Source organism: Rutidosis leptorrhynchoides, chromosome 3 (assembly GCF_046630445.1).
Source record: "Rutidosis leptorrhynchoides isolate AG116_Rl617_1_P2 chromosome 3, CSIRO_AGI_Rlap_v1, whole genome shotgun sequence".
NCBI lineage: Eukaryota > Viridiplantae > Streptophyta > Magnoliopsida > Asterales > Asteraceae > Rutidosis > Rutidosis leptorrhynchoides.
In genome coordinates, this window is record NC_092335.1 from 116823310 (window position 1) to 116844405 (window position 21096).

A 21096-nucleotide genomic window follows, 5' to 3' on the forward strand; every position below is an offset into this window, starting at 1 on the left:
ATATGAATGATTTTTATCTCTATGCAGTTTGCGAAATGCCTGATATGAGATGTATATTTATGAGAAATGGAAATGAAAATCTTGTGGTTTATTAAAAATTATGGAAATGAATGATTATGATAAACCTATGAACTCACCAACCTTTTGGTTGATACTTTTAAGCATGTTTATTCTTAGGTATGAAAGAAATCTTTCGCAGTGCATTTGCTCAATTTAAAGATATTACTTGGAGTCATTCATGGCATATAGAGGTCAGTGTGACAACCCGGAAATTTCCAACCAAATTTAAACTTTAATCTTTATATGTTTCCGACACGATAAGCAATATTTGTTAAGTTAAATTTCAAGAATTTTAAACTATGTTCATACATTCATTCAACCTCGACCAAGTTCCAACGATTCACGAACCATTAAACGAATATGATTATATATGTATATGTGTATATATATTATAACTTGAAACGTAAACAAAATATTAGATTAAATACTTTATATGATTGTATCTGTTTCAAAATGTTTATCAATGGAATTAGAAGATAAGATCAAATGATTGAATTATCAGATATATTGAATTATGATTACAAGTCTCTGTTGAAAGGCCCACGTTGATTTGAGAAATCTTTCCATTTTAACAATATTCGGAAAATGGTAAAGTGATTTATAAATAAGAACAAATTGTCAATCATTGAGAACTAGACAAAGGATAGTGGAAGATTGAATCTCATAAAGACTCGATTGATCTATTTAGTTTCAAACGTACAAAAATGTTTTCAGTTTAAAAAGAACTTTATTATTAAAACGTATATAACTTTTATAAATATCTAGAACCACTTTTGACAACTCATTACTTAACTAGTATGGTAAAGATAACGATATTTATATTTTATTTTATTAAATATATATAACGATTTAAATTAATATTATATATATTTATACGCGTATTATACGTACATAGTTTTATACTTTTACTATACTTAAACTTTACCTTTACTTTATTTTTACTTTACTTTAACTTTAATAATTCACTTTAATAATTCATACTTTAATAATTCACTTTAATAATTCACTTTAATAATTCACTTTAATAATTCATACTTTAATAATTCATACTTTAATAATTCACTTTAATAATTCATACTTTAATAATTCACTTTAATAATTCAAAAATCTATTATAAATAGAATTCAATACGTTTCATTATTTTATAGAAACTTGAAAATATTTTTCTCTAAACTCTCTCAATCGATTTACACATATATATTTACTCCGTATTATTTCAAGATATTATTAGTATACATAAAATAAAACGACGGAGTGCTGCCCGAGTGGTTTCGAAATTGTTTTTCGAATAGGATAGGATTAAGGAAATTATGGGTTATAGCTATGGAGGTGATTGAGTATGGTTCATGGGTATGCTCGTGAGGTCAATATAGTGTTTATCATTTTCGTTGCGTCTACGTACCTTTCCTGCAATATTGAATCTCAATATTGATACGTGAGTACTCATAATTTAACTTTTACATACTAATAGTGTATCCCTGACTAGTGCTCGAGTATTTAGGATTATGCATGCTTGTACTTTTGATATTGCCCTTAGACAGGTTAGGTTGAATCTTGAATTAGTTACACTTGCCATTGAGATAAGGTATAAGATATGCATGTCCTTGGAAAGCTAGCGAAAAATTAAGAACTTTTCCTTTAGATATCGAATGGTTTCGATGAACGGATTAAAAGTTATAATCAATTGAATTTTCGATATTTTTATTAAAAATGATTATTATTATCATCTTTTTTATCGTCGTTCTAGTTTTATCTTATTATTATGATTATTATTATCTTTATCAATAAAAGGGATTTATCATTAAAAATTGTTATTTTTTTTATTATTACTATCGTTATTATCGTTAAAGTTATAATTAGTATTATTATTATTATCCAATTATAATTATTTTTATTATTATTATTATTATTATTATTAGTAGTATTATTATTATTATCATTATTAATATATATGTCATTATTTAAAAATGGTTATCGTTATTGTTATTATTATTATTACACTATTATCATTAAGATAATTATTAGTATTATCGTTAATAATGTTATAGTAACTATCATTATTAATATTAGTGTAATTAAAACAAATATTTGTAACACCTAATTATTTTGATTACTATTATTATCATTATTATGAACACGATATAAAAGACGATTAAAAGCTATTAAATGAAACGATTAGGAAATAATGAGTAAGAGTATCATGATGAAATTAAAATATTATAAGATATTGATTTAGATAAAATTATCGTTCTTATTATTTTTATCATTACTATTATTATTAAAAGTATCGTTAGTATTAAAACTATCATTTTAACAAAAATTATCATTTTAATAGAAATGTCATTGTTACTATAAAATATCATTATTATTATTATTATTTTAAATAGAATTATTATTTTAAAGATAATATTAAAAATTATCGTAAATATTAAAGTTATCATAATTAGAATTATCGTTTTATCATAATGTCATCTTAGTAATTATAAATATTGATATTTTTATAATAATAATTATTATTACAAAATAATACAACTTTTACTTACTATCATTATAGATATTATTTTATCAAATAAATATGTGATACAAACATATTTTACTACGTGTAATAACTTACTTTAATAATACCTATCATATTATCTTTATGATATTAAATGAACCCTATAAATTTTATTACTTAATATATATAAAAGTATATTTTATTATATAAATTTAATATAAAATTTTATTTATTAATAAATAAATTATATTATTTACTCTAATAACTCTTTTAAAAATATTTAAAAATATAAAACGACGATATTTAAACTATATATTAATCATGTATAGCTTTTTGGAAATTATTTTGAGTCAAATTTACTTTTGTTGACTTTTGCATATTAGTCTCGAGCATTAGGATTGTGGTACACTATGACTTAACCTAATTTGTTAGACAAATATTGACCAACACATAAATATATATAATTAATTTAGGTTCGTGAATCCGAGGCCAACCTTGCACTTGTTCAATGACGCTATATGTATTTTTACTACGAAATACAGTATGGTGAGTTTCATTTGCCTTTTTACCCTTTATATTTTTGGGACTGAGAATACATGCGCTTTTATAAATGTTTGACGAAATAGACACAAGTAATTGAAACTACATTCTATGGTTGAATTATCGAAATCGAATATGCCCCTTTTTATTAAAGTCTGGTAATCTAAGAATTAGGGAACAGACACCCTAATTGACGCGAATCCTAAAGATAGATCTATTGGGCCTAACAAACCCCATCCAAAGTACCGGATGCTTTAGTACTTCGAAATTTATATCATGTCCGAAGGAGGATCCCAGAATGATAGGGGATATTCTTATATGTATCTAGTTAATGTCGGTTACCAGGTGTTCACCATATGAATGATTATTTTTGTCTCTATGCATGGGACGTATATTTATGAGAACTGGAAATGAAATTCTTGTGGTCTATTAAAATGATGAAAATAAATGATTATGATAAACTAATGAACTTACCAACCTTTTGGTTGACACTTTAAAGCATGTTTATTCTCAGGTGTTAAAGAAATCTTCCGCTGTGCATTTGCTCCTTTTAAAGATATTACTTGGAGTCTTTCATAGCATATTTTGAAGAACGTTGCATTCGAGTCATTGAGTTCATCAAAGATTATTATTAAATCAATTTATAGTTGGATAGTGGATATTATGAAATGGTATGCATGCCTGTCAATTTTCGATGTAAAGAAAGTTTGTCTTTTAAAAATGAATGCAATGTTTGTAAAATGTATCATATAGAGGTCAAATACCTCGCAATGTAATCAACTATTGTGAATCGTTTATAATGTATATGAACGGGTCCTTTCAGTTGGTATCAGAGCGGTGGTCTTAGCGAACCAGATCTGCATTAGTGTGTCTAACTGATAAGTCGATAGGATGCATTAGTGAGTCTGGACTTCGACCGTGTCTGCATGTCAAAAGTTTTGCTTATCATTTTGTGTCAAAAATTAACTACTTATCATCCTCAGGAAATTACTTGCTTATCATTTTTAGTCTAAGACACGTCTTGCTTCATTGATTGCATGAATAGTGTATAGACAAAAATTCATATCTTAGCATATCTGCTAAATCACATCTTATCGTATCTGTTACTTTAAACTTTGCCTGACATATCCTGCAAAGTCCTCCGTAATCTACGAAATCTTTTGATCTATATATATATATATATATATATATATATATATATATATATATATATATATATATATATATATATATATATATATATATATATATATATATATATATATATGTATATATATTCTATGTAATTAGAATACCATCCGTTAGCCAAAATCATTTGATATCGAAAAAAAAAATCCCTAATCCAATCGTACGAAATGGAATTCGTCATCAGTTCAAGTCACTCAGATTCCGAAATGGAATCCCATTCAAGCTGCGAAAGCAGTGTGACCGGAATAGATCAACCAATTAGTCATCACCTATTCTGGATGAATTGGGGATGGGTTCGTAGCCTCCTCAATCATTGGAGACAAGAAGAAGGTGATCCCTTCCATCCACCACATTGCCCTTTTGACGAAGAACCTGAAGCACTTACCGGCGAACCTGTCCGAAACACTATTTTCTCGCTCATTTCCAGAGTATCTCGTCACGATTATATATTACATCAAATTTTAGATTTTATTTATCCGCTCGTCCGAACCGACAATCACCCCGGTGTAATAGAAGAAGTCAACGAGCTTCGCGCTCGGGTAGTGGCTTTGGAGAATATGGTGCAGAGATTACAAACACCAGCAGCAGCATCAGCAGCATAACCAGTACCACCATCATCAACGCTAACAGTACCATTACCACCTCCAACCACAACCGCGTCGTAAACCTCAACTTCACAATCTGTCCCACGAGCATCAACGTCATACGCACCATAGATACCAAGGAGTACCAACAACAATAACTGATGAAGTATTAATTCATAACTTCATTGGAGAAACATTCAGCGGCGATTATGTAATCTCTAAAGTCTTAGAGATTATCTAATCTAGCCCTAACCATAAATCAGTTAAGCGAACCAAAATGATAGAAGGAAGAGTAGAAACCCTGACAAAAATGGTGTGTGATTAACAAGCTAAACTTGCTTTACCAACAGCATCAACAGTACCGTCAGCGTTACCAGCATCTTCAGTACAGTCAACATCCGAATCAATAACACAGATAACATCACAAACTCCGTCAGTTCAAGAATCACTGTGGACATCATTACGAATCAATAACGTGTATATTGTATCAACGAGTTATGAAGAATTAACTCATTTCCTCTGAAGAAATTATATGTATATTATATATATATATATATATATATATATATATATATATATATATATATATATATATATATATATATATATATATATATATATATATATATTGAAATAAATCTTTCCGTGCTAAGCTATTGTGTGTGAATTTTAACTACTCGGTTAATTCATATTACAAATATGCAATAATGTACGTCCTTCGGCCGCAACTTAACCAGCGTTAACTACAATCTCTGTCTCAATTCAACAAATTCCAATTCATAATAAATCAAGTATATATTTGATTTTACACTTTCATCATCGATGTACCCGAAACTTTTCAGATAACATCATTCGTACTTTGCGAAATTCACAAGAATTCCACGAACCGAACATCATACATCAACAAATAACGAAGTATTGATTCATAATTTCAATGTCATTAAAGAAATACAGCATAAAAGTTATGTACTTTTTAAAGCCTTTAGGGATTATTCAATTCTAGTTTCAACTGTAAATCAAATGAGTTTAATTTAACATTAACTCATTAAATCTATGTTACATCTGAAGAAAATATACATATATATATTTTCATAAAGACTGTAATAAAATTCTTTTGTACAAAATATTAATTGTGAAATTTTTTTAACGGGTAGGTAATACCCGAGAGATATATAAATTCACAATTAATATGTTACATTCTTCGAATCTGATTCAGCAAATCATCCATTATACTCCCTACTTTCACAACAATATACATTCTTTTATAGAAATCAAAACAACCATACTCATTCAAAATTTAATTACATATTCTGATTTTGAAATCTCAAAATTCAACTTGAGATATGACCAAAATCATCAATCTTAGATCCTTACATCTTTCACAAGCTATATTTTGACTTCAAAACTGTGTTAGAACATCAAATGTATGTTAACGATTACAATCTATGTTCAAACCCTTCGAAAATTTCTGAAGACACTTCGAATGATGAGCAATCGAGATGATGATCCAACCACATGTTACCCATAGTTATGTACCCGAAAAACTCTTGAAACCAAAGTAAAATTTTAAACAACGTATCCGCGTCAGATTCTTTGGCATTTATTAGCAAAAATAACTTTGCGACTCCTATTCAAAGTAGCCAGTTTTGTCACAGCTCCAGCAAGTCAACTTCGACTTTTCAGTCAGACTAACCTTATTATAACTTTGAGATATACACCATCGTTACCAGGGAACCTTTTACATTCCACCACATTATTAGCAGATGTACCAACAACTTCATTACCCTTTGACTTTAACCTCTCCAAAAAGTCATTATAATTATTCATTGAAACCCCATCATTTACTCATTCGCATCTTGTAATGAGAATTGCCATACGAATCATTGGGAATTAGCAATCAGTATTTTGAAATCTCGCAGCATGTCTACGCCAACAGTTATATGTGTATATATAACGTCTACCTTCTGGACTTAATTTGAATGTGAAGTTTCTGAAAAACACTCCGAACTACGAATTGGTTCTCTGGAAAAAAAAATGCTGATGAAGCAGCAAAAACTATAAACGACTTTAAACGGTAAAAACTGGATGATAATGATGAAGTGTGCTGGCAAAGCGCAGAAAAAGAGAAGTTTTGAAACTGAAAAACGGATTGAGCAAAGTAGGAAGGAGGCTGTGGACAAATTACAAAGACTGAACCTGACTTCAAAGGATCCAAATGATTCAGTACCTGCTGAAGTCATTAACGAATACCTTGCTCCTGACTCTAAACCCCTGCGGACAATATTCTTCATCATCCTCTGATATTAGAAATTCTAAAATATCATCATATCTTTCATTATAAATATTGTAACATCCCGCATTTTTTCGTTAAATTATTTTTTTAACGCCGTCTTTTTTTTTATTTTATTATTTAATATCCTCAGTATCTCGATTCGTATCCTCCATTAGCTACATTCTTAAAATATTTTCGTTATTGGATTATAACGTCTCCCGTACTCCCGTGTAATTCAAAATATTCGTTCGGTTAATTCCCGCACCCGACTACAAACTAGAGGGACTAGTTTTGCCAAAAAGACAAAGAGGTGACTAGCACTTTGACTAGTCAACCTCCTCCCCATCTTTCTTTTTCATTCTTTTCCAATTTTTTTTCATACTTCTCCATTTTCTCTCAATCCTTCAAAAAGGAAATCATCATCCATTTCAAATCGATCAAGCTTCAATCCAAACAAAATACATATTTGGAATCCTCTCTTCATCCTCTTCAATTTGATACCAACTTCATCTCATTTGGGTAACTTTCTAAAATCACTAATTTTATGTGTTCTTGAGATTTTTGAGTTATAAAGTTGTTAATTAGTGTCTATGGCTCATTGTGATGTCGTGTATGTAATTTGTATGCTCGATTCGTTGTTTTTGGTGTAACTAGTTCAATATGAAAATTACTTGCTAAATCCTTGATTTTGGATGATCAAATGTTGTTAGATTGTTAAAGTGCATGTTTTAAAAGTGTTACTAGTATCATTAGCTTCGTTTTGATGTATAGGTTGATTAAGGAAACTCCAAGAACATGATTAATGATTTTGTGAACTTGGATTAGGGTTTGATGAGCTTTACATGAACTTTTGATGCGTCAAATGCTATGAGATATTGTTGTTAAGTATTTTGTTGCAATGTGTGTTTGATTACCTTCAAAACGGCATAACATACATGTAAATTGGTTGCCCGAATCATAAAATGCGTTTTTGGAACTTGAACTTTGATTATGAATGTTTAATTGCGGTTTTTGGTTGTTGTAAGTGGAAGTTTGATTGATGAAATGCGTTTAGATGTTTTCCTTGTCAAAATACCTTTCCGATGGTATAAGATACATGTTCTAAGTGTTTTCGGTGCATGAGATGTGTTAAATTGTATATTGGTTCGTGACTTGGACCATTTTTCTGCAAACTGCATGTTTCCCAGGTATTGCGCGCCGCGCATATACCCGCGCGCCACGCAGAATTAGAAATCCCAGATGTTTGCCTTCGTGGTTAAGTTCTGACCAGGATTTACACTTGGGTGCGCGCCGCGCGACCCATAGCGCGCCGCGCATCTGCCCAGCTCATTTTGTCTTTGTTTTTCATGTCACAAAAATGTTTCCCGCTTTACTATAACCCCGTTTACCATGAAACTTGACTATTATGCTCGTATATGACTTCTCATCATGAGAAAATTGTCGGACACCCGACCCGACCCCGTTGACTTTGACTTTGACCAAGTTTGACTTTTAGTCAAACTTAACCAAACGATTATACAATCGTTCTAACATACTTAACTACTTGTATCGTGCATGAAACTTGACAAATTGATTCACATGCTATATTAATCGAGTCGTAACGAGCCATAGGACTAATTGAACATCTTTGACCGTTTGTGTTTACCGTTATTGATACAACCTATATGTTTAGGTCAAGACTAGCTTTGTCTTTGCACGCGTCTACTTGTTGAAGTACTTTATTAACTCTTGCACTCAAGGTGAGATCATAGTCCCACTTTCTACTCTTTTAAACTTACTTTTGGGATGAGAAAACATAAACGATTCTTTTGAACTAAGTGAACACAAGAACGGGAAAACAAACATTCTACATACGAGTTTAGAACGAAAATCCTCAATCCGATTATCATTAGTTACATCAGATGGTGTAAGCGAGAACTTATGTTATATGGCCATATGGGTTTGACAACCCTCATCTTTGACGGTTCGCTACCGTTTACGGATGAAATATATTTTCGAGAATCAGTGTTTGTTCTAGCACTATTGATGGGGTATTCAACGGACGGAATGTTAAGTTTTGATAATTGGGTGCTCGTGAATATTAACTTTTAGAATGGATTACTATTATTTCAACTTTGCAAACCTTGTGGTTCGACTTACTTTACTTTTACTCATAAACTTACTTAAACCTATGATTTCACCAACGTTTTCGTTGACAGATTTCTATGTTTTTCTCAAGTCTTACACGATATGTGAAACATGCTTCCGCTCATTATTTGATACTTGCATTGGATGTCGAGTATACATGCTTTTCATGGAGCGTCTTATGACTTTACTTTAAACCATGTCGCCTAGATTTCCTTTGTACTTATAACCTTGTAACTTAACTTTTGGTTGAACAATTCTTGTAAACTTTGGGAACAATCTTTATTTTGAAATGAAGGCGACATATTTTGGTCAAACTTTGTCTTAAAGACTTATGACCATGCAATGGGACCTACGTAGACGACGCCGTCACTTGACGATTTGTCGGGGTCGCTACAAGTGGTATCAGAGCTTTGGTTGTAGGGATTTAGAGTTCATTTGTGTCCACCCCGAGTCATAGGGTACATAGGTGAATCTAGACTACAACCGGCATATAGACTGAAGTAGGAATTATTTGACTAATTGTGCATTTATACTCGAACTCTTCTATCATATCTAACTCGTATTCGATCTTGATCTTACGTTGATAAATTTTGTTGATGCGCCACCTTGACTTTATGAAGTAATGTTAAATGCACATGAGAATCAGGGTAATATAATTTCCGGGATTATATTACGGTGATTCACATGGACGTTCCGACATTATGACATAGAGAATTTAAGGCGAGTCAAGGAAAATTTTCTCTCTATCCTTATTCCATGCCACGGTTAGTATTGTTGAAAATACTAACCAACGATATTCTTGTCTCATGAAGGAACAATGGCTCACCAAGGTCAACACAACACTCCTCTCGAAACTCTAGAACAAGCTCTTCAACGAATGATAACCACCGCCGTGGGTACGGCCGTGGCCAATCACTTTTCTAACAACAACAATCATGGGGCCGGAAATTCAATCGAAGGTTGCTCCTACAAGAACTTCATGAAGTACAATCCTCCCACTTTCGATGTAACCGGGGGACCGGTTACTCTCACCCGATGGTTTGAACAAACAGAATCCGTTTTTAGCATAAGCGGTTGTCAGGACCAAGATAAGGTCAAGTTTTCCACCCTCACTCTTACCGGTATCGCTCTCTCATGGTGGAACACGTATGTACAATCAGTGGGTATCGATGAAGCCCTTACACTCTCTTGGACCGAATTAAGAGAAAGAATGATCACCGAATACTTCCCGCGCGATGAGACTCGAAGGCTCGAGCAAGGGCTAAGGAATTTAAGAACGGTCGGGAATGACCTCGGAGCTTATAATCAACGGTTTACCGAACTAGCCTCAATGTGTCCAAATCTCATGACTCCCAAATCCCTAAGAGTCGAACTTTACATAGATGGCCTCCCTAAGAGCATTCAACACGGGGTAATGGCATCCCAACCCACTAACCTACAAGAGGCTTTAACAAAGGCCCACCGAACTTTAGAAACGGTGAATGAAATGGAAGCACTGGTACGAATGGTCGAGAACCACCCGGGTAACAACAAAAGAAAATGGGAAGCCTCGCAACCAAGCAACCACAACAATAACAACATCCCCAAGAAGCCTTTCACCCCCGGCGGCAAGAAGGGGTATGCCGGAACCCTACCTCACTGTAACAAGTGTCGCAAACATCATTTTGGTGAATGTGGCAAACCATTTTGCGTCAAGTGTCAAAGAAGTGGCCATGTGGCCCATGTCTGTAAGGGTACCGTTACCGTCGCTCGAAGGGTGCCCAACGCACACAGGACGGGTGCATGCTTTGAGTGTGGCCAACTGGGTCATTTTAGGAATGTGTGCCCAAAAAAGAAATCAACCCCAACGCACGCCATTGAACTTTCAACATCGACACCTAGGATGCCCGAGACGACGATGGACTAGTCACGGGTACGTTTCTTCACAACAAACCGTATACTTCATACTTGTTCGATTCGATTACCGCTAGACGTTTTACAACCAAGACTTTGACTTGTACTCATTACCTTCCATCTTTTCCCCTAGATACTATTTAGGCGATTTAAGCGACCAACGGAAAAATATTGTGTGCCTATAAATATTATCGGAGGATATACGTTAAGAAATTGAACTCGACACCAATAGAACTAAGGAACTCAAAACCTATTCATTAAGGAGAAATTGTTGCCCTACATTTATGTATAAATTATTGTGAACTAAGAAATTTTCGGTTGGAAACCGATACCCTCTCCCTCGCATCCATGACCTCATGATTATTTGCACGAATCTCGTATGTTCCAAATCGACCTCCGTTCCGGTTATCATCAATTGGGGGTTAAGTGAGACGATGTCTCCTAAGCCACTTTCCGAACTCGCAACGTTAGTTGTAAATCTCTCTTAGTACCGTTTGATTTATTTAGGGCTCGCCCGTATCCATAAACCTCTTGAACCGCGTATGCAAATTCATATAGACTAATCTGTTATCGTATTTATAGATGACATCTTAACTTATTCAAGTAAAGAAGGAAAACGAACAACATCACCATCTTAAGCTCGAACTTTTGAGAAAAGAGCAACTCTATACCAAAGTCTCTGAGTGAGAATTTCTGTTGAACGAAGTCCAATTTTCTAGACCATGATGTTTATGGTCAGGTCGTTACAATCAATCTCGAAATCAAGCCACATGTAATCAGGAAACTCTCCCAACTCAGACTTGTATTCGTAAAAATCTTAGATCTCACCGGTTGTTACCGAAGATTCATTTCTGACTTTTCTTGTGTTACACAACTTTAAACCTCTTTATGTCTGAGCCTTGAACGTGATTCTTCACACCAACCTTCCTAGCTAAATTCGTATAGCACTAGATGGAACTCAAACATGGAAATATTTCTACTTGAACGCCGAAAGGCATACTCTCTCGACTCAAAATCAACGTAACAAAAATTCGTTATTTTGCGCGAAGAATTCGAATACTAAATTGTGGATCCGATCAACTTTCTCGTCATCACGTACCACACTACGTACCTCTGTTATTCCACCGTTACCGTCTGATATTACTGGAACTTAAGATAACCCGCAATCCAAGGATACATCACTCTTATTTGACATAACGTCCTTGTGTTTCTGATAATCGGCCAACTACTATTCAACCCCGAACTATACAACTACGTGTACTATCTCGATTTTCTTTCAAACTTCAACTTTTGACAACTAGATGCACAATACGGCGACCTTGAGATGTAAACTCATCCTATTCTAAGACCTCATTTCACTCCTATCTTTATCGCTCGCACTTCCGTTTAAGGAAACTCCTTGTGACATTTCTCCATGGATAGAGAAACTCCTCATATTACCTTAACATTCGCCACGAGGGTGAATAGTCCTAACGAACATATTTCGAACCCTAACTGACTTGTTCAAACATATCTTAAGAGATTCTATTCCAGTACGGTGTATCTTCGTCATTTATCCTGTATCAAAATACTCGTTTCACTTCTAGTGTTACAAGAAACCTTGGGAACTCGCTTAGACACATGTACCGCGTATCTCCCACAACCGACGAACCGAGCAAACGTACGATTCAATCTTGGAAAGACATGTTACAGACTCGTATTGTCACCTTTAGTAGATCACTCTTACAACAGTAGTTACCACTCGTGTGTTCACGCGCACTTTCCGAAACCCTATATGACCGCTAATGTCATACCCCTGTTCATTTAACCAAAGCATCAACCACCGAAATCTGAACTCCATCAAGAAACAACAATTGAGATCGTTCAAGTCCGAGAAGGGCTCGAGACAACCCATTGTCGCCAAAAGAGTTATACCAAACTTAGATGAAAACCTCACAAATCCCAGTGTGTAACCACGTAATATTGAGAAACCGCACCTTGGAAAGGTGTAATCCATTTTGGGAAATCGAGAAAGGCTATAGCCGCAATATTGAACCTTTTGAAACCTTGGGGCGTATTGGAACCGCTTCCTACCGTTTAGAACTTCCGACTCAATTAAGTTTCCATTTACCTTACATTTCGTGTAACAAACATAGAAACGTGTCCTGCGGAACAGGAACGTGCAATTTCTTCTAAATGCACCAACTATTGAAGACAAACTTCTCTTCATAGGAAAACCAGTTGAAACCGGGGATCGTAAAAATCCAAATTCATGAGAACACTCAAGGACGTACCTTCACTTATTCATAGCATTGACATCTCCGGTCTCGAGTGAGAGGTATCGATTATTATTTCCAACTAAATTTCGGGACGAAATTTCTTTTTAGGTGTGGATAATGTAACATCCCGCATTTTTCCGTTAAATTATTTTTTTAACGCCGTCTTTTTTATTTTATTTTATTATTTAATATCCTCAGTATCTCGATTCGTATCCTCCATTAGCTACATTCTTAAAATATTTTCGTTATTGGATTATAACGTCTCCCGTACTCCCGTGTAATTCAAAATATTCGTTCGGTTAATTCCCGCACCCGACTACAAACTAGAGGGACTAGTTTTGCCAAAAAGACAAAGAGGTGACTAGCACTTTGACTAGTCAACCTCCTCCCCATCTTTCTTTTTCATTCTTTTCCAAATTTTTTTCATACTTCTCCATTTTCTCTCAATCCTTCAAAAAGGAAATCATCATCCATTTCAAATCGATCAAGCTTCAATCCAAACAAAATACATATTTGGAATCCTCTCTTCATCCTCTTCAATTTGATACCAACTTCATCTCATTTGGGTAACTTTCTAAAATCACTAATTTTATGTGTTCTTGAGATTTTTGAGTTATAAAGTTGTTAATTAGTGTCTATGGCTCATTGTGATGTCGTGTATGTAATTTGTATGCTCGATTCGTTGTTTTTGGTGTAACTAGTTCAATATGAAAATTACTTGCTAAATCCTTGATTTTGGATGATCAAATGTTGTTAGATTGTTAAAGTGCATGTTTTAAAAGTGTTACTAGTATCATTAGCTTCGTTTTGATGTATAGGTTGATTAAGGAAACTCCAAGAACATGATTAATGATTTTGTGAACTTGGATTAGGGTTTGATGAGCTTTACATGAACTTTTGATGCGTCAAATGCTATGAGATATTGTTGTTAAGTGTTTTGTTGCAATGTGTGTTTGATTACCTTCGAAACGGCATAACATACATGTAAATTGGTTGCCCGAATCATAAAATGCGTTTTTGGAACTTGAACTTTGATTATGAATGTTTAATTGCGGTTTTTGGTTGTTGTAAGTGGAAGTTTGATTGATGAAATGCGTTTAGATGTTTTCCTTGTCAAAATACCTTTCCGATGGTATAAGATACATGTTCTAAGTGTTTTCGGTGCATGAGATGTGTTAAATTGTATATTGGTTCGTGACTTGGACCATTTTTCTGCAAACTGCATGTTTCCCAGGTATTGCGCGCCGCGCATATACCCGCGCGCCGCGCAGAATTAGAAATCCCAGATGTTTGCCTTCGTGGTTAAGTTCTGACCAGGATTTACACTTGGGTGCGCGCCGCGCGACCCATAGCGCGCCGCGCATCTGCCCAGCTCATTTTGTCTTTGTTTTTCATGTCACAAAAATGTTTCCCGCTTTACTATAACCCCGTTTACCATGAAACTTGACTATTATGCTCGTATATGACTTCTCATCATGAGAAAATTGTCGGACACCCGACCCGACCCCGTTGACTTTGACTTTGACCAAGTTTGACTTTTAGTCAAACTTAACCAAACGATTATACAATCGTTCTAACATACTTAACTACTTGTATCGTGCATGAAACTTGACAAATTGATTCACATGCTATATTAATCGAGTCGTAACGAGCCATAGGACTAATTGAACATCTTTGACCGTTTGTGTTTACCGTTATTGATACAACCTATATGTTTAGGTCAAGACTAGCTTTGTCTTTGCACGCGTCTACTTGTTGAAGTACTTTATTAACTCTTGCACTCAAGGTGAGATCATAGTCCCACTTTCTACTCTTTTAAACTTACTTTTGGGATGAGAAAACATAAACGATTCTTTTGAACTAAGTGAACACAAGAACGGGAAAACAAACATTCTACATACGAGTTTAGAACGAAAATCCTCAATCCGATTATCATTAGTTACATCAGATGGTGTAAGCGAGAACTTATGTTATATGGCCATATGGGTTTGACAACCCTCATCTTTGACGGTTCGCTACTGTTTACGGATGAAATATATTTTCGAGAATCAGTGTTTGTTCTAGCACTATTGATGGGGTATTCAACGGACGGAATGTTAAGTTTTGATAATTGGGTGCTCGTGAATATTAACTTTTAGAATGGATTACTATTATTTCAACTTTGCAAACCTTGTGGTTCGACTTACTTTACTTTTACTCATAAACTTACTTAAACCTATGATTTCACCAACGTTTTCGTTGACAGATTTCTATGTTTTTCTCAAGTCTTACACGATATGTGAAACATGCTTCCGCTCATTATTTGATACTTGCATTGGATGTCGAGTATACATGCTTTTCATGGAGCGTCTTATGACTTTACTTTAAACCATGTCGCCTAGATTTCCTTTGTACTTATAACCTTGTAACTTAACTTTTGGTTGAACAATTCTTGTAAACTTTGGGAACAATCTTTATTTTGAAATGAAGGCGACATATTTTGGTCAAACTTTGTCTTAAAGACTTATGACCATGCAATGGGACCTACGTAGACGACGCCGTCACTTGACGATTTGTCGGGGTCGCTACAAATATCCTCCATATTTCTGAAGATATTTTCTTAATTTTTTTTATTTGAAATCATTTACCTCTTCGCGCTATCTGTATTACATCATAAAAGAAACTATTTTAGTTTCTAAATTCTGAAACATTCAAGTTTAAAATAGGAATATTTTGAAGTAGTGTTGGGAACTGAAGCATGAATTAGTATAATATAATGACACTTGATCAATGTGATTATATTACAGTAAGTCATGCTGAGTTTCTAAATGGAACGTGATGATTTACAGATCATAACATCATCATGTGCCATGTTATACGACTCTTGTATTCTATTTAACCTCTAAAATATCAAGAAAATATTTCTTGATGATTCGGCCTTTTCCAAGGTATTCTAGTAATTTGACAAGTCAAGATTGTGCCATCACAATTTCCTTCCTAGAACATTAACAATGTTCATTCCGAAATTAATATCTGTGAATTCTGGACCATTACAAGTGGTGCTTAATCGCAAGAAGAAGAAACAAAAGGACAAAACTCCGAAATAGAAATTGGGGTATAAATTGCAGCAAATAAAAGAGAGCATTAACTGTGAATGATAATGATTATAGAAGACAGAAGCAGAGACTTTGAAATATAAGGGAACATATAAAGCCCAACGACAAACCAGAAATTATAAACCATATATATCGATGCATATAGCAATATAAAGAAACGAGAGAACTAGAAACACTATAAACCCAAGAGTATAGTAGAAGTAAATAGATTCTTCCAGCGGTAGATGAAAAAGAAGAATGACCGATATGAAAGTTAGAAGTATATCGAGAATCAGAACTGGATGGAGCATATTGATGAATACTTTAAAATATGAGTTGAGGAGAAAAGAATAGAAGGTGATGAAATATGACTAGGAACTTAGAAATCAACAGATTTAACTCACACAATAGCAGAATAAGTGAATCAAACCCTCTAGTGAATAAGTTAAGTTTTTTTTTTTTTTTGATTAATTTAGTCAAACCACAACTAAATCAAGTGTGATTAGATCAACACCTAGAGCTATTATTCACCACCTGGGTAATTTGGACTGAGAGATAATCGGAAGAGCTCACTAGATCTGAGTGTGTGTAACAAATGAGAGGCTTAACCTAAAATGAAGAACATAAGACTTTATATACCCCTGCTATTGACTCACCCATACGATTCATTCATCACACGTACGAGTTGGCTTCATCAGCCGTACGGGTGATCACTCACCCGTGTCTTCTCATTTAGGTTGTAATTGTGACTTAGCTCAGCATCAACCGTACGTATGAGCCTGTCAGCCGTACTAGTGAGGCTTCACTCGTACGTCTGACTAAGTCTAACATAGTCAAACATCTAAATCTCGTTCCTGCAGTTCCTGTAACCACATACAAACACGGATAGGATAATAACGAGCAATCATGGTGTCATGTAAATTTTTGTACCTGCAATGGACATGGGTAGATATCTAGGGACTTGCATAAAATGCATCAACAGAAGGTGTGAGTTGTAAAGAAATGAAGGAGGTGAATTTATAAGAAAATCTCCGACAGAACAATTAAAATGGATGATCGCATTTAAAGCGGATCCTAATTCCCTTGATTACCGGAGAGTCAAATCTTATTAAGAAGATTTTCTTCAAATCCCTTGAAATCTGGGAATCAATCATATCTACGTCAAATGATAAGATGAATCTACACTTACTCATTTCACTCTTCTATGTTAGCTTCATTCGTACTCTTCATATAAATGGATTGTTTATCCAAATTATTCGCTGATGATAAAACTCTAATTTTCAGCCCGTATGCATCATGAAAACATACTTATTATCATTCACGACCTTTCCACTCAAATTTCGGGACGAAATTTATTTAACGGGTAGGTACTGTGACAACCCAGAAATTTCCAACCAAATTTAAACTTTAATCTTTATATGTTTCCGACACGATAAGCAATATTTGTTAAGTTAAATTTCAAGAATTTTAAACTATGTTCATACATTCATTCAACCTCGACCAAGTTCCAACGATTCACGAACCATTAAACGAATATGATTATATATGTATATGTGTATATATATTATAACTTGAAACGTAAACAAAATATTAGATTAAATACTTTATATGATTGTATCTGTTTCAAAATGTTTATCAATGGAATTAGAAGATAAGATCAAATGATTGAATTATCAGATATATTGAATTATGATTACAAGTCTCTGTTGAAAGGCCCACGTTGATTTGAGAAATCTTTCCATTTTAACAATATTCAGAAAATGGTAAAGTGATTTATAAATAAGAACAAATTGTCAATCATTGAGAACTAGACAAAGGATAGCGGAAGATTGAATCTCATAAAGACTCGATTGATCTATTTAGTTTCAAACGTACAAAAACGTTTTCAGTTTAAAAAGAACTTTATTATTAAAACGTATATAACTTTTATAAATATCTAGAACCACTTTTGACAACTCATTACTTAACTAGTATGATAAAGATAACGATATTTATATTTTATTTTATTAAATATATATAACGATTTAAATTAATATTGTATATATTTATACGCGTATTATACGTATATAGTTTTATACTTTTACTATACTTAAACTTTACCTTTACTTTATTTTTACTTTACTTTAACTTTAATAATTCACTTTAATAATTCATACTTTAATAATTCACTTTAATAATTCACTTTAATAATTCATACTTTAATAATTCACTTTAATAATTCATACTTTAATAATTCACTTTAATAATTCAAAAATCTATTATAAATAGAATTCAATACGTTTCATTATTTCATACAAACTTGAAAATATTTTTCTCTAAACTCTCTCAATCGATTTACATATATATATTTACTCCGTATTATTTCAAGATATTATTAGTATACATAAAATATTACGACGGAGTGATGTCCGAGTGGTTTCGAAATTGTTTTTCGAATAGGATAGGATTAAGGAAATTATGGGTTATAGCTATGGAGGTGATTGAGTATGGTTCATGGGTATGCTCGTGAGGTCAATATAGTGTTTATCATTTCCGTTGCGTCTACGTACCTTTCCTGCAATATTGAATCTCAATATTGATACGTGAGTACTCATAATTTAACTTTTACATACTAATAGTGTATCCCTGACTAGTGCTCGAGTATTTAGGATTATGCATGCTTGTACTTTTGATATTGCCCTTAGACAGGTTAGGTTGAATCTTGAATTACTTACACTTGCCATTGAGATAAGGTATAAGATATGCATGTCCTTGAAAAGCTAGCGAAAAATTAAGAACTTTTCCTTTAGATATCGAATGGTTTCGATGAACGGATTAAAAGTTATAATTAATTGAATTTTCGATATTTTTATTAAAAATGATTATTATTATCATCGTTTTTATCGTCGTTCTAGTTTTATCTTATTATTATGATTATTATTATCTTTATCAATAAAAGGGATTTATCATTAAAAATTGTTATTTTTTTTATTATTACTATCGTTATTATCGTTAAAGTTATAATTAGTATTATTATTATTATCCAATTATTATTATTTTTATTATTATTATTATTATTATTATTATTATTATTATTATTATTATTAGTATTATTATTATCATTATTAATATATATATCATTATTTAAAAATGGTTATCGTTATTGTTATTATTATTATTACACTATTATCATTAAGATAATTATTAGTATTATCGTTAATAATGTTATAGTAACTATCATTATTAATATTAGTGTAATTAAAACAAATATTTGTAACACCTAATTATTTTGATTACTATTATTATCATTATTATGAACACGATATAAAAGACGATTAAAAGCTATTAAACGAAACGATTAGGAAATAATAAGTAAGAGTATCATGATGAAATTAAAATATTATAAGATATTGATTTAGATAAAATTATCGTTCTTATTATTTTTAACATTACTATTATTATTAAAAGTATCGTTAGTATTAAAACTATCATTTTAACAAAAATTATCATTTTAATAGAAATGTCATTGTTACTATAAAATATCATTATTATTATTATTTTAAATAGAATTATTATTTTAAAGATAATATTAAAAATTATCGTAAATATTAAAGTTATCATAATTAGAATTATCGTTTTATCATAATGTCATCTTAGTAATTATAAATATTGATATTTTTATAATAATAATTATTATTACAAAATAATACAACTTTTACTTACTATCATTATAGATATTATTTTATCAAATAAATATGTGATACAACATATTTTACTACGTGTAATAACTTACTTTAATAATACCTATCATATTATCTTTATGATATTAAATGAACCCTATAAATTTTATTACTTAATATATATATAAGTATATTTTATTATATAAATTTAATATAAAATTTTATTTATTAATAAATAAATTATATTATTTACTCTAATAAATCTTTTAAAAATATAAAACGACGATATTTAAACTATATATTAATCATGTATAGATTTTTGGAAATTATTTTGAGTCAAATTTACTTTTGTTGACTTTTGCATATTAGTCTCGAGCATTAGGATTGTGGTACACTATGACTTAACCTAATTTGTTAGACAAATATTGACCAACACATAAATATATATAATTAATTTAGGTTCGTGAATCCGAGGCCAACCTTGCACTTGTTCAATGACGTTATATGTATTTTTACTACGAAATACAGTATGGTGAGTTTCATTTGCCTTTTTACCCTTTATATTTTTGGGACTGAGAATACATGCGCTTTTATAAATGTTTGACGAAATAGACACAAGTAATTGAAACTACATTCTATGGTTGAATTATCGAAATCGAATATGCCCCTTTTTATTAAAGTCTGGTAATCTAAGAATTAGGGAACAGACACCCTAATTGACGCGAATCCTAAAGATAGATCTATTGGGCCTAACAAACCCCATCCAAAGTACCGGATGCTTTAGTACTTCGAAATTTATATCATGTCCGAAGGAGGATCCCGGAATGATAGGGGATATTCTTATATGTATCTAGTTAATGTCGGTTACCAGGTGTTCACCATATGAATGATTATTTTTGTCTCTATGCATGGGACGTATATTTATGAGAACTGGAAATGAAATT